Source organism: Ursus americanus, chromosome 25, assembly GCF_024610735.1.
Source record: "Ursus americanus isolate L20-20 chromosome 25, mUrsAme1.1.p, whole genome shotgun sequence".
NCBI classification, from domain to species: domain Eukaryota; kingdom Metazoa; phylum Chordata; class Mammalia; order Carnivora; family Ursidae; genus Ursus; species Ursus americanus.
In genome coordinates, this window is record NC_142151.1 from 34,096,584 (window position 1) to 34,111,931 (window position 15,348).

Here is a 15,348-nt window from a genome sequence, read left to right on the forward strand (position 1 = left end):
CCAGTCCTGAGCATGTGGGGATTTCAGTAGCATCCAATGTTAGGTAATGTTGAAAATGATAGATTATTCAAAAAAGATAAATAAATGGCTAGAAACCAATAATTCAACACTTGCATGCCAGCTGTAAAAAAAGGACAGTAAATCTTGGTTAGATGTCTGAGATTAGAACCCTTTTTATAGTTGAGGACAGTGATATTTTTAATGACATTAATTTACAGTGGACAAACTGTGGATTTTTAACCCTGATAATCTCACCATTTATTAGACTTGAAGAGTAGGGATAATTAAGTATTACTGCCCAGAAGAGTTGCTGTAGTGTTATTTATAGCCACGATGAGTATAAAAAACTTAACTTTTATGTTCAAATGAATATTAATTCTTGCTTCATTAAACGCAGACTAGAAGATTTGCATTGATGCTTTCCCTATGCCATTTCATTTTCCAAGTTGTTTGGCTGCTCATTTGTCTTCATTGTTTTATTTTGCTTTGCTCCCAACTCCCCCCCAAACAACCCACATAAACCTCCCAAGTGGTGAGAAAGAGCCAGAGGGTATTTTCTGAAAGAATTGTGCCCTACGCTGTCTAAGCAAAATAGAATTTTTGCTTGGTAGCCTGGTGATTGGGAAGAACTTCTGCGCAAGAAAAGGAAAAGCTTTTTTGATATTTCCCAACTGATGATGCATGGGGTTCATCATACATATCCTTCTAATCAGGCTAAGTAACACGTCATTATCACGTCGATATTTGACATACTCATATTGCAGTAAGTTCTTTGATAAGAATAATGTAACAGTGGTCTGCAGGGGGTTAAATTTTACAAGCCCTTGTGGTGCCAGCAATTTCAGAAGTGAGTAAAACCAAATACCAATGGAAACAGCTTAGCGATAGTATTTATTGTCATTTATTTTAAGAGAAAAAAGAAGGTACCACGAACAGTCTTATTTCTTCTAATTCTAAGCATAAGTTGCAGATGCACTGAGGAAATATGATTCCATCATGAACAATAAAGCAAATGATGCAAATTCTACACTGTAGCTACAGTTATGATCTCCCTCCACTATTAGCCCATAAGTGGATGTGCAATTTCAAATGTCTTGGGACTATTGCAACTTCCATCCTTTCAAAAAGGCCAAAGACTCAGTTTCTTATTAAAATTCCATGCCTTTATGCTTCATATTTCTTATGCCTCCATCTGTTATGTCACCCTCACTCTTGATAGAAACTTATTTGGATAATGTCTGGAAGCAAAGCGTCCCCCCCCCCAAAAAAGGTTAGGGATGGAGGCACTCTGTCAATACCTGACAGGTGTAAATTTTTTAATGTATGAGCAGTATATGAAAATACAAATCACCTCGGAGAGCCAGCCTAAAGCAGACTGAAAAGCTGTCATAAGCAATTTTCAAAAGGCATGAGTTATTTGGTTCCCTTCCAAGGGGAACAACTCTACAGGCATAAATTTGTGAATGGTACTTGACAATCTTAACAAGTCCTGCTCTCCCCAAGCTTCCTGCATGGCCAACATTTGATGTGGGCTTTCTGTTCACCTGTACTCTGAGACCGACAGAATATCAACGTGAGAACTGGGGAGAACTTGAGCCACCCTCCTTACTGAGGCACCCACATGTCAAGAAACAGATTAAAGAGCCTTGCATTCTGGGGCATTTAGAAGCAGTTTGCCAACAGATTATGTACAGACTTTCCTAAGCCACACCAATTCAGTGGGTGTCATAATATTGGGGAAAATGATAAAGTCTTTTCAGTGGACCCTCCCCCAATCACTGGTTTATGTGCTGTAACATTGTGAGGTTTTTCTTTTTTTCTTTTTGGCCCTGGGTTCATTGAAAAATCTTTACTAACTGAATCTCCTTCCCTCTGGTGTGAGAAGGCTGACTTTAGCAAAGGAGTGCATGATTGGCAAGTCGGTTCTAATTGAATAAGTGTCAAGGTCAAAAACCAACAAGTGATGAAGATGAAGAAGCCCTGGAGTGATGTTTGTTTCAAATTATATTATATATTTTTTTAGTAGCACAGGGCTTTAGGGAGAATATGTAAAATTGAAAAAGCAAGAAAGTTACAGTGTAGCTTTATGTTCTCTCCTCTGAAAGAAAGAAACCTGTATTTTGTAGTTCTTAATAAAATCAGGCCACATTAAATGTACTGATATTAGAATTCTTGACAATTCAGCATTTGGGGATGAATTAAATCATGAATGTCTCCCAAAGGATTTGCTTGATGGAAGAATAAAATAAGGGCTTTGGTTCCTGTAATTCAGATCCCCCAATGGCTTCTGCTGATGTTCCCCTAGGACAGTGGTTCTCAAACTACTTTGATCATGACCCAGAGAAAGAAAAAACATTTACTGGGACTCAGTATACACAAGATACACACAACCACAACTTAAATATGATTCAAAGGAGACCTACTCTTATTTCCTGTGATGTACTTTGATACTCCCATTCTATCTCAAGATTTCATTTAACAGCTGATTGCACCACACTAGTTTGATGACACAGCTTACCAGTGTTTCACAAAAAGCTGTTTGAAATACATTGCACTGAAAACCTTCTTATTTCCAGAATATGGTGTGTGTTACTCCCATTGGACCTATATTTATGCCAGTATTCCTTCCAGAATGTCCTCCCTTTACCTAAATTCTAATCATCCTACAAGTGTGCAAGAAGAACTATCACCTGTAGAATCCTGGAAACATCCTTCACCAGCTGTTTCTTTCCGCAGGGTTCCTAATAGAGCTACATGACCAATAGAGCCGCAAAAGAACATTTTATTATTAGCTGTGGCTTTCCCACCAAGCCACAAGGCAAGTAGCCCAGGTTGTGGAGAAAAAATGCTTTATCCAAGTTTAGAGTTAGCCTAGAAACAAAAATGAAAGCAATGCTTTTAGTCACTATATTCTACTACCATATGCTATACGCATTCATTGAACATTCATTCATTCATTCAGAAAGATTTATTGTGTGCTTGCAATGTCCCAGGCATTATGTATTTACTGTGATAACACTCTGATGGTGGTCTATCACCAGTATCTGTGCAGTGAAAAAATTCTGTTCCACTAAATCCTCAGCTCCTCTCTTTGGTTCCTTAATTGATTACTCACCCCAATTGATAGTATTTATCGTGTAGTGAGTATTTAGAGGTAGTAGTTTCCCTTCTTTAATTTGTTTTTGTTTTTGTTTTTGTTTTAGAGAAAGAGTGGGTGAGTGAGGTGAGGGGGACAGAGGGAGATGGAGAGAATCTTAAGCAGGCTCCATGCTGGGCCCAAGGCAGGGCTCGATCACAGGACCCTGAGATCATGACTTGAGCCAAAATCAAGAGTCAGATGCTTAACCAACTGAGCCACTCAGGTGCCCCTCCCCTCTCTTAAAATCATGTTAGACTATTATATACAGCACCTACCTCAAAAATTTATTATGTAACAATGACTTGTTTTCTCAACACTGTATAGTTGGCCTGAGACTAGTAATTAGTTGTCGGGTCAATGCATGAACCTATTGGATTTATTTAAAAGGATTGCTTTGTAATCCTTTTAACAGTGTAACAAGCACAAGTGTGTAGCAAGTACATATTTGAGAACTGAGTGGTAGGATGCCTACTCCTAATGAAAAAAAAGGTGGGTTTCTGTGGGTCTTTTGAACTCAGGGAAGAGTCTGTAACTCTTCAAATACCTATGGATATGGTAGCTTTTCTGGTTACCTATTGTTGTAACGGAATGTTTATCCTAGAATACAAATGGTAATTATTCTGATCACCTATCACTGCATAGCAAGTTCTCTAAATTTAGTGACTTGACACACTAACCATTTTATCTTATCTCATGATTTTTGTGGGGCAATTATTCCGGCACTGCCTGAAGAGTAAATATTCTTTCTATATTTGGCTGGAAGATGAGCTGATCTGAAGGACCCAAGACCAAGGACCAAGACCTCACTCCCATGCCTGGTGCCGCTGCCTGGACAGGGGTGGCTGGGCTCCTCTCAGGCTGATCACCAGCCACTTACCTGGGGCCTCTTCGTAATGGCAGTTTTAGGGTAGTCAGATTTCCTATATAGCTTATCACGACATTCCCAAGGCCAGTGTTCCACGAGTGAGTCTCAGATGGATAAACGGGAGCTGTGAGACTTTGATCTTGACTCAGAAGACACTATTTCCACCTTCTAAGAACAGTGTATGAGCTTTCCATTATTGCATAATAAACTGCTCCAAAAGGTAGCAGCTTAAAACTGCGAACATTATTATCCCACTGCTTCTGTAAGTCAGGAATCTGGCAGCATTTTAGCTGGCTGATGTTGGTGGTGAGTTTCTCCGGAGATTATAGTCAGGCTATTGGCCAAAGCTGTATTTTCCACTTCAGGACTCAGGGAGGCAGATTTTGCTTCCAATGTCACTGACATGGTTGTTAGCAGGCCTTAGTTCCTCACTGACTGACGACCAAGGATTTCGGTTCCTCACCAAATGGACTTCATCATAGGTCCGCTGGGTAACTTCATGACATGGCAGCTGGCTTCTCCCAGAGCAAATGACTGGGGGCGGGGGGGGGGGGGGAGGAGAGAAAGAGGGAGGGAGGGAGGGAGAGAGGGAGAGAGAGGCACCCAAACCAGAGCTGTGGTTTCTTATAACCTAATTTAGGAGTCGCAGAGTGTAGTTTATGTTATATTTTATTCATTAGAAACAAATCATAAGTCCAGCCCACAGCCAAGGGGAGGTGAACTATGTTCCACCTCTTGAAGGGAAGAATATTGAAGAAATTTTGTAACCAGCACAGTCCACTTTCTACCCATAAACGTGTTCACATTACTCTCCTAAGCAAAATACACTCACCTCTTCCAAGACCTCCAAAAATCTCATCCATTATAGCATCAGGTCTAAATCCAAAATCTCATTATCTAAATCAGATCTAGGTGTGGATTAGTCTCTGCTATAGGTCCTTGAATAAAGCTTCTCGAGTACAGTTCCTCCCAACACGTGGAGTGGGGTGGGCCATAGTCTCATCAGAAAGCTATCCTGGGGAAAATCCACTTAAATTTGTAAGGGAACTACATAGCTCTTTATGTCCATGGAATTTTCCACTGTCTATGTAAATGCTGTCTTTTAGCTAGAAGATCTAGAACATATTTTAAGAATGAGTGCACAGTGAGAAAAGTATTTGAAAGCAAATTTTAGGGCCAATCTTACTAGCTGTTATTTTATGGTGAAACATGCTAATTAGAAATCATTACAGTGTAATATAAATAAAAATTTTCCAAATATAGTTTTTTATAATAATTACTTTTTATTCTTTTGCTCATGGGTTGCAGTTTTAAAGTGGCATGTGTGATTTGGTGGGTATATACATTCTACTAAGCATTAAATGCTTGTTTAAAATATCCCTTTTTGCAACTTCTACTTTTAAATCACTCTTATACTTGATTTTGTTAATTGAAAGACTTTGTATTAAACACTAATGAAATATTGGAATTACTTTGTTAACTTCCTTCTTCCTTCACTTTAGATAGAGTTGTGATTTCTAAGGGCATGTTTAGTTCTGTGCTCTACTATACCTCCGTTCTATTTTTCAGTCCAAAAATAGGCTCAACAAAAGATTCTTTCTTTGTCCCATGCTTGTAAATGACTGGCAAAGTGAGTATATCTTTTGAAAGCAATTTCTACTGTTATAACAAGCTGGAATCAAAATGGCCAATCTGTAATAAGCCAACCCTTATTAACTTGCACTAAATTATTTTCATTTGGCAGATAAAATAACCACTTTTCCACTCTTAATTAGAGTTTGGTCTAATAGGATTGACAAGTCGAATTGGAGAAAAAAATGCTGTATTTAATTGCCTGGAGAATTCAGTATTTTTTAAAATAGACTCTGTTTTGAGAAGGTTGCAGAGAAACTTGGAGAATCCACATTTTGTTTTTCTCTAGTCTCTTAAAAATCAAAACAACTCTAGCCAAAGGATACTCCTAAATTGTGCTCTTATATATTAATGTCTATGCCCTTATAGAACTTAGACTGTAATTAGAAAGTGGTAGTGTATTTTATAAGTCAGTTATGTTCTCTTTTTACTCTTCTATTTCGTGAAAGTAAGTTATTTTGCCCATTGGGACTATATCTTTTGGTAGAATGTACACAGATTACCACTTATAGAAAAGAGACGTAATGTGGTTTAAAAAAAAAAAACACAACTACAGTCTTTAGAGCCATAAGTACTCAAGTTCAAATCCTGACTCAGTTGCCTACTAGCTGGGTAACCTCGGGCATGTTATTATCCTTGTCTGTGTCTCTGAGCTGATGTGAAGAGTGGAGGTATAAATAAGTAATGCTTCTAGTAAAGTACCCCATACATAAGATGTGCTCTGCAAATCTTGGTTGTGATTACTGTTGCTACTCTGTTCTCAATATCACACTACATTTTAAAATACAGCCATGCTGACAGACCCCCATCTCCTCTGAGTCCAGGTCCCCAGGTCACAAATGCAGCTGGCACTGAGAGTGAATAGGTTAAGCAGTTATAAAACCGGAGTTTTAAATTAGCTTAAGTAGAAATTTTTAAGATGTATTTATTTATTGTAGAGAGATTGAGAGAAAGCATGAGCAGGAGGGACAGAGGGAGAAAGAATCTGAAAGAGACTCCGAGCTGAGTGCAGAGTCCAAAGTGGAGCTCGGTCTCACAACCCTGAGATCATGACCTGAGCCAAAACCAAGAGTCGGACACTTAACTGACTGAGTCACCCAGGCACCCTTAGAACTTTTAGTAACAGAGCTGACTGGAAACTATGGGGCTTGCAGAAGGTGTCATTGAAGGATGGGACCCCGGGACAAAAGTTGTATGAAGTCAGTGATTAGGGAAAAATAACTAGTTCAAACTTGGGAAGGAAGTGAAGGGAGAGAAATAGGAAGGGAAGAACCTTGATGTGTTGTCCCTTTACTTAGAAAATCATAGGCCATCCCTTGAAATGAATAGATCAAGTCATAACCAAAAGATACATGGTGATGTCTTTAGCTGTTCTGATTTGAATCAAGGATTCTAATGACTTAAAAATGCCCAATGTTATAACTACTGTGTAACTTCCACTTTTGTAAAATTTGGGGCTTTTGTCAAATACTGAATATTATACAATTTTAATTCATATTGAAATTGAAGTTTGGTCAATTTCCCAGGGGTAGAAACTCAAAGATCTAGATTATCCTCCCCATTTCTTCTATACGTAGTATAAATTAATTGTATTATGAAGGTATTTATTCAAGAAATTTATTCAAGAAATTACAATGGTGACTAACATAGTAGGTGCTCAGTACTTTTTTTTTCATTGCATGAATTGACATCATTAATTTGAGCATCTTCCTTGAGTGTACTAATTCTAAGGTAACTTTATTATATTAAATTCAGAGGAACTATTTTCATCTCATCTGCACAAATTTATCCATAAAATATTCTCATCTATAAAACAAGCACTTACAAAGACAACACCTTCAGTACTTTTGCTTATTTGCATTATTATTAAGGATTTGAGTCATTGGGTCTTAGGAAAAATTAGAAAACTAGCAAGGCCTAAAAATAAAGTGTTTACTTTATGTACTAGCATATGCAATTCAGGAATACTGATATTTTATTTGATCCACTAAAATTCAGTAATTTTTTTATTACACAAATAAGACACGTTGTCAAAAATACAAATGACCGGGGCACCTGGGTGGCTCAGTCGTTAAGCGTCTGCCTTCGGCTCAGGGCGTGATCCCAGAGTCCTGGGATCGAGCCCCACATCAGGCTCCTCTGCTGGGAGCCTGCTTCTTCCTTTCCCACTCCCCCTGCCTGTGTTCCCTCTCTCGCTGGTTGTGTCTCTGTCAAATAAATAAATAAAATCTTTAAAAAAAAAAAAATACAAATGACCAAAGTATATAGAAAGAGGTGAGAAAAAGATTATAGTTATTCAAAAAAATCACCATCAACCGATATTACACACATAAATAACCATGTAGGCTCACGTAAAAAAGATAACAGAATATTAAAATTCATATGGCAAATTGGGTCCCTTTATCCTGTTTCTTATTTCTTTTACCTATTTTACCAGCTTGTGACAGTTGTCTTCCTGGGTTTGTTGTTGTTGTTGTTGTTGTTGTTGTTGTTTTCTATCAAACACACTTAAATTTTTAGAGAACTACAGGTTTTTAAAGATTTTATTTATTTATTTGAGAGAGAGCACAAGCACAAGCATGGGGGAGGGGCAGAGAGCGAAGCGGGCTCCCAGCTCAGCACCCATTCCGATGTGGGGCTCCATCCCAGGACCCAGGGATCATGACCTGAGCTGAAGACAGACACTTAACTGACTGAGTTACCAGGTACCCCCAGAATTATGGTTTTTTTTAATTATTTCAACCCATAGTGACATATGACATTGATGTCAATGGAAGAGAAAGAAAAGGCAATCATTTCCTCTTGTATTTTTTTCTTAATTGTTTCACGGACTTTTCATTTTGGGGTAAAATCCTATTACTCCCGATTGAGTAGATGCTTCTACTCCCCCTGCCTAATAATGAAGACTTCCTACATCCTGCAAAGGGCACTGCAAAAGGGAGAAGGCTGGCAGAGGAAGAGAATGTCCTGGCCCTCTGTGGCTGCTTCATATGTGAAATGGTGTTCTCTTTGAAACTCAGACTGTTGTGCAACTTTCCTAAAGGGATATTGGAGCAGCTTTCAGTTATGAAGCAGTTATCAGATAACTCAGGTTCTGGTCGCAAGACTATGAGAGCCATACACAAATACATTCTCTTTGTTTCTGTATCTACTGAATCTGCAGTTTCCGAGCAGTGTTTTTCTCCCTGCTGTGCATTTAACTTAAATCTGACATAAACTATGGATGAATTTTGTACTACTGGTGCTAAAGTCCCAGAAAGGCATTTTGGATAGGCTAATATCAGCAAAATTTTAGTGGGTACTCAGGGAATGATACAGAAAACATGTAATTGGCCTCCATGTGAAATAGTCGACTAATATTCTTCTGATGGGGCTTCGGATTCATCTGAATTTGAATAATATGTGTTAAGTGATTTGCAACACATTTGAGGCACCATTGAGGGTGCATTTTGGGCAGAAGGCATAATTTAGAAATTAGGACCTCATGTGTTATTTTTTTTTTCTTTCTGTTGGAAAATATACGACATATGTTCCGTTTTGTTCTGGGATTGTCAGCCCTAAAATGTTTACAGCTTTCAGCCAGGAGGAGAAAGAAGAGGTGAGTGAGGGGGTGCAGCCAGGGGAAGACAACTCCATAAAACTGACCCTGTGCATCATTCTACCTTTTCTTACAGTGGGATCTAACCTAAGTCTCACTGAAAAATAATTTCATTAAGACCTATCCTATAAAAGTGTCTTTGCAAGTTGTATAAAACCATCTTTCTATACACATGTCCAAGAAACTAAAATAGTTCCAGAGAACTGTAGCCTCATTGGGTAATTAGACCTCCCTTTACCAGCACCTGTTCCCTTTGTATTTTGAGGTAGATCTGAACCTAACTGTTGTTAGACTTTTTTATTATATTCTTGTGATTCTGGATTGTATAATAGAGCTGTCTTTTGCATGTATTTAGGATTTTAGTATTTTAAAAATTCTGCCTAATGACTAAAATGTATACATTATAAATAGGTGGCTAACCATAATGTGCTTCATATATAGCAAAAAAACAAACAAAAAGCAAGCAAACAAATAAAAAAAAAACCCTCACTTGCAATTCAAATGTTCTGTGTAAATGGTAAAAATTTTTCCTTCTGATTCCTTTGATCTGCTTGCTAGATAAGTTTTTTTAATTATAATAATATTTTTTATTATATTAGTCACCATACAGTACATCCCTGGTTTTTTATGTAAAGTTCCATGATTCATTAGTTGTGTATAACACCCAGTGCACCATGCAATATGTGCCCTCCTTACTACCCATCACCAGCCTATCCCATTCCCCCACCCCCGTCCCCTCTGAAGCCCTCAGTTTCTCAGAGTCCATAGTCTCTCATGCTTCATTCCCCCTTCTGATTACCCCCCCTTTCTTTATCCATTTCTTCTCCTACCGATCTTCCTAGTTCCTATGTTCCATAGATGAGAGAAACCATATGATAATTGTCTTTCTCTGCTTGACTTATTTCACTTAGCATTATCTCCTCCAGTGCCGTCCATGTTGCAGCAAATGTTGAGAAATTGTTCTTTTTGATAGCTGAGTAATATTCCATTGTATATATGGACCACATCTTCTTAATCCAGTCATCTGTTGAAGGGCATCTCGGCTCCTTCCACGATTTAACTATTGTGGACAATGCTGCTATAAACATTGGGGTGCATATGGCCCTTCTCTTCCCTACTTCTGTATCTTTGGGGTAAATACCCAGTAGTGCAATGGCTGGATCATAGGGTAGCTCAATTTTTAACTTTACCTCCACACTGTTTTCCAGAGTGGCTGTACCAACTTGCATTCCCACCAACAATGTGGGAGGGATCCCCTTTCTCCACATCCTCTCCAACAATTGTTGTTTCTTGCCTTGTCAATTTTTGCCATTCTAACTGGTGTAAGGTGGTATCTCAGTGTGGTTTTGGTTTGAATTTCCCTGATGGCTAATGATTTTGAACAATTTTTTCATGTGTCTGTTAGCCATTTGTATGTCTTCATTGGAAAAGTGTCTGTTCATATCTTCTGCCCGTTTTTTTATTTGATTATTTGTTTCTTGTGTATTGAGTTTGAGAAGTTCTTTATAGATCTTGGATACCAGTCTTTTATCTGTAGCATCATTTGCAAATATCTTCTCCCATTCCGTGGGCTGCCTCTTAGTTTTTTTTACTGTTTCCTTGGCTGTGCAGAAGCTTTTTATCTTGATGAAGTCCCACAAGTTCATTTTATCTTTTGTTTCTCTTGCCTTTGGAGATGTGTCATGAAAAAGTTTGCTGTGGCCGATGTCGTAGAGGTTGCTGCCTATGCTCTCCTCTAGGATTTTGATGGATTCCTGTCTCACATCGAGGTCTTTCATCCATTTGGAGTTTATCTTTGTGTATGTTGTGAGAGAGTGGTCAAGTTTCATTCTTTTGCATGTAGCTGTCCAATTTTCCCAGCCCCATTTATTGAAGAGACTGTCTTTTTTTCACTGGATGTTTTTTCCTGCTTTGTCAAAGATTAGTTGCCCAAAGGGCCGACGGTCCATTTCTGGGTTCTCTATTCTGTTCCATTGGTCTATGTGTCTGTTTTTGTGCCAGTACCATGCTGTCTTTGTGATCACAGCTTTGTAGTACAGCTCAAAATCCGGTATTGTGATGCCCCCAGCTTTGTTAAAATATTCACGAAGCCACAAATTGTCACCCACTCAACACTGTGACTGACTATAGCCAAATAAATAAGTATACCATTTCCCTCACTCAGCAAACATTTCATGAATGTCTACTGAAAATGAAGGGAAGCTATTCGAAATTGAAAGTTTCTCTCCAGTAGCTCACAGTAATAACATCAGTTTCTATAACATCTATAATAAACATGTTTCAGTTGTTTTTTTTTAAACTTGTTCTTATATTGTGCTGTATGCTAGATTTAATAGTTTTATTATGAATGTGTGATTTATAAAATGTTCTCTTCCTGTGTATTTACCATACATTTGTGATCTAGTCCGAAACCTCAGAATCTGCCCCCGTTTCTGTCTCTTTTGTCTCAGACTTCTCCGTAGCTTCTTGAATCCATCCCCTCTTTGCCATTCCTGCTTTCCACTGTGTCTACTTTGTTATAATGGCCTCTTTATGGGCTTCAGTCCAGTTTTCAGTATTGCCAGAATTTCTCCTTTCCAGAATAAACCCAAACATACTACTTCCCTTGATACCAAATATATTATCTGCAAGATGAAGTTGAAAGTCCAGGAAATATCACAAAAAGACTATTTCTGATCTTCATCCTAAATCTAATCTCCTACAGTTCTTCCCAAACTCTTTGTCAGACAGAAACAGTTCTCTTCATTTTGTGAACCCGTAAATTCCTCAGGGCCCTTGCACATTCTGTGCTTTGTATCTACTGGGCCTCTTCCTCTTTTTTCTATATGTAGAAAACTATCCATCCCGTGAGAATAGCAGACAAGTCTGGTACCCAGTTTGTGCAGCCCTCCTTTACTACAGTCCTAACTTCTTCCCATCCTTCCCACCCATAGGGCAAGTTTTGAATTTGTTGAGCAATAATACTCTCTCAAAAATCAGAATCAACCACAATTTTTATCATGATGTTTGATCAGAGATTAAAAGATCATTTTCTATTTTGTATAAGAAAAACATCAGAAGAAAATACTAAGCCCTTTGAGGGCAGGGTCAGTGTCCTGTGTATTATTTCTCTCTGCCCACACAGCACCTCGTGTAGTGTTTTGTGTATAACATGAACTACACTGAAGAGAGAAGTTATTATGTCATCAGATTTAGGGACTTGATATCTTCCAGGATAACTTGGGTCTTGTTGTTGTGTGATACTTATTACTTAGTAATTCAAGTCATAATAGTTCCTGTATCACAAAGTCTAAAAAGGGAATCCACAAGAAGTTTTAAACATTTTTTAATTGATGGCATGTGTTTCCCATTTTACTCATTCAGTTGAACTAAACCCAGCTTGATGGGGATAGGCAACATATAGCCATCTAGCCATGTCATGAGAACTTAGGATCCTAGCACACCTGAGAAGCAGCAGCTGGTAAACCTCAGGATGGATGTTTGGGAAAATATCTGCTCTTCTTTTGTATGGTTGAGTTTTCACTGCCCTTATTTTCTTTTTATTTCTATCATCTTGTTGTATCATGATTTCATTTTTAAAGATTAGTTGTGAACTAGGAATGCCATTTTTAGTAGCACAATTAAATCAGGGGATTTTGAATCATATTCTGTTCCCTTAAATACTTGTCAGATACAAGATAGTTCCATCAGGAACATGAGGAAAAGGGGAGGAAGTATTTTGGTTATTTTGGAAAAAATTAATCACAAATAAAAAAAAATCACACATGTCCCTAGCTTCAAGGTTTAAAGTCACTGAAAAAAGATATGGTCCCATTTTGTGATAAAAATTATTTTGGATTCTAGGAGTTCTTGATGTGATAAGTAGATAAATGTACTGGAAATATAAGGTTGGTTATGGTGGTGAGTGGGATGACAAGAAGTAGAGAATAACTAAATATATTGACAAATGTCAATGAAAACTTTTACTTAAAATTTCAATCAGAACAGTCCGTGAGATTATTTTTCTGATAATAACTCAGAGAGAAAGAGAGAGAGTCTTTACTAAAGTCTTCTGAAATGTTACATAAATTTTACTTAATAGTGGCGTATAATTCGTTCACTCAAACATTTTTGTTAACTACTTTTTATGTGCCAGGCACAGTGACAGTCACCAAAAATGCAACACTGAATAAAATATAGACCCCAGAAGTAGATAGCTAGAAAGATAATCTGCAATAAGCCAGGCATGGTATGAAGGGAGTAATCGTGGGTTCTGAGTTGTAGGTAGCATGGCATTTCTGTGATGCCCTGTCTTACTGTATAAGGAGTTAAATTGTATAAGTTGACTAGTCCAATTGTCAACTCTGGCTGCCAGTCCATACCACTTGAGAAGCTTTAAAACAAGTCAGGTTCCTGGGCTCCACCCATGAAACTCTGGTTCCATAAATCTTTGATATTACTGACTTTTTTCAATTTATCATTTTTTTAAAGTTTCCCAAACTATGAATTGATGATTGCTATAGGTGAGTACTAGGTATAGGGGGCTCATTGGACTATTTTCTTTATTTTTATGTATGCTTGATGTATTCCAAAATAATTAAGATTTAGAAAAGAAGAAGAAGAAAAACTCTCCCAGTCCCTCAGATGTACTGTCAGTTTTGGGGCTCACTGAAAAAAGGCAGAGAGGGAGTTGAAGGGAGGATAATCTAGATACCTAACAGGTACAAATATCAGGACACAAACTCATGGATTGAGGTAACTGTTTCTTGCCTTTAAATCCAGTTAATTTCTGTTTAGCACTCCATTTTTAAATTAAGATTTATTTATTTATTTTAGAGAGAGAGAGAGCATGTATGTGAGAGAAGGGAGAGGCAGACGGAGTGAGAGAGACAGAATCTCAAGCATGCTCTGTGCTGAGCATGGAGCCTGATGCAGGGCTTGATCCCACAGCCCTGAAATTATGACCTGAGCCAAAACCTAGAGTCAGATGCTCAACCGAATGAGCCACCCAGGCACCCTGCACTCCTTTTTTATTGTATGCTGGAAACTTAATCTCAGTCATTTAAGGGCCCTGACCCACTTTCTCAAGATTCTGGTCTATGTTGGAGCTCCTATTAGTATAAGGCATCAGAAATGTGTATCTGAAGGAAGTGAAAGATCTATGCACTGAAAACTAAAAGACTTTAATGAAAAAAAATTCTTGAAGACAGACAAAAAATGGAAAAATATTCCATGCTTATGGATTGGAAAAATTAATAGCGTTAAAATGCCCACATTACCCAAAGCTATCTACAGATTTAGTGCAATCTCTTTCAAAATTTTCATGGTTTTTCTTACAGAAATAGAAAAAAAAATCTTACAATTTGTATGAAACCATAAAAGATCCCAGACAGCCAAAAAAGTCTCGAGAATGAAAAAAAAAAGCTAGAGACACCACACTTCCTGATTGCAAACTACATTGCAAAGCTATAGTAATCAAAAGAATATGGTATTGGCAAAAAACAGACCTATCTATCAATGGGACAGATTTAAGAACCCAGAAATAAACTCACTCATAAATGATCACTTAATTTTTGACAACAGAGTCAAGAATATACAATGGGGAAACAATCCTCTTTGATAAATGGTATAGTGGGAAAACCAAATTACCACATGCCAAAGAATGAAAGTGAACCCTTATTTTATACTATTTACAAAGATCAACTGAAAATGGATTAAAGTCTTGAATGTAAGAACAGAAACCATAAACTCCTAGAAGAAAGCATGGGGTAACCTTTCTATTAGCCCTGGCAATGATTTTTTGGATTTGACACAGAAAGCAAAGGCAATGAAAGCAAAAATAAAGAAGGGAGACTATTTCAAACTAAAAAGCTTCTGCTTAACAAAGGAAACCATCAACAAAATGAAAAGGTGACGTATGGTTGGGAGAAAATATTTGCAGACCATATATCTGATAGGAATTAATATCTAAGATAGACGAGGGATCTTACAACTCAATAGCAAAAAAAAAAAAAAAAAAAAATCAAAAAACAAAAACCAAAACAAAAATGGACAGATAACCTGAATAGATGTTTTCCCAAAGAAGACAGACAAATGGGCTACAGGTACATGGAAGGGTACTCAACAGTACTAATC

At 37.7% G+C, this 15,348-nt stretch overlaps 1 protein-coding gene across 1 annotated transcript in view; it reads left to right on the plus strand.

The window, feature by feature from the left end:
* The window catches only part of PDZRN4 (PDZ domain containing ring finger 4), a 346,930-nt gene that overhangs the window by 175,628 nt on the left and 155,954 nt on the right, over positions 1-15,348 (plus strand). The gene's annotated exons all lie outside the window — the stretch shown is intronic.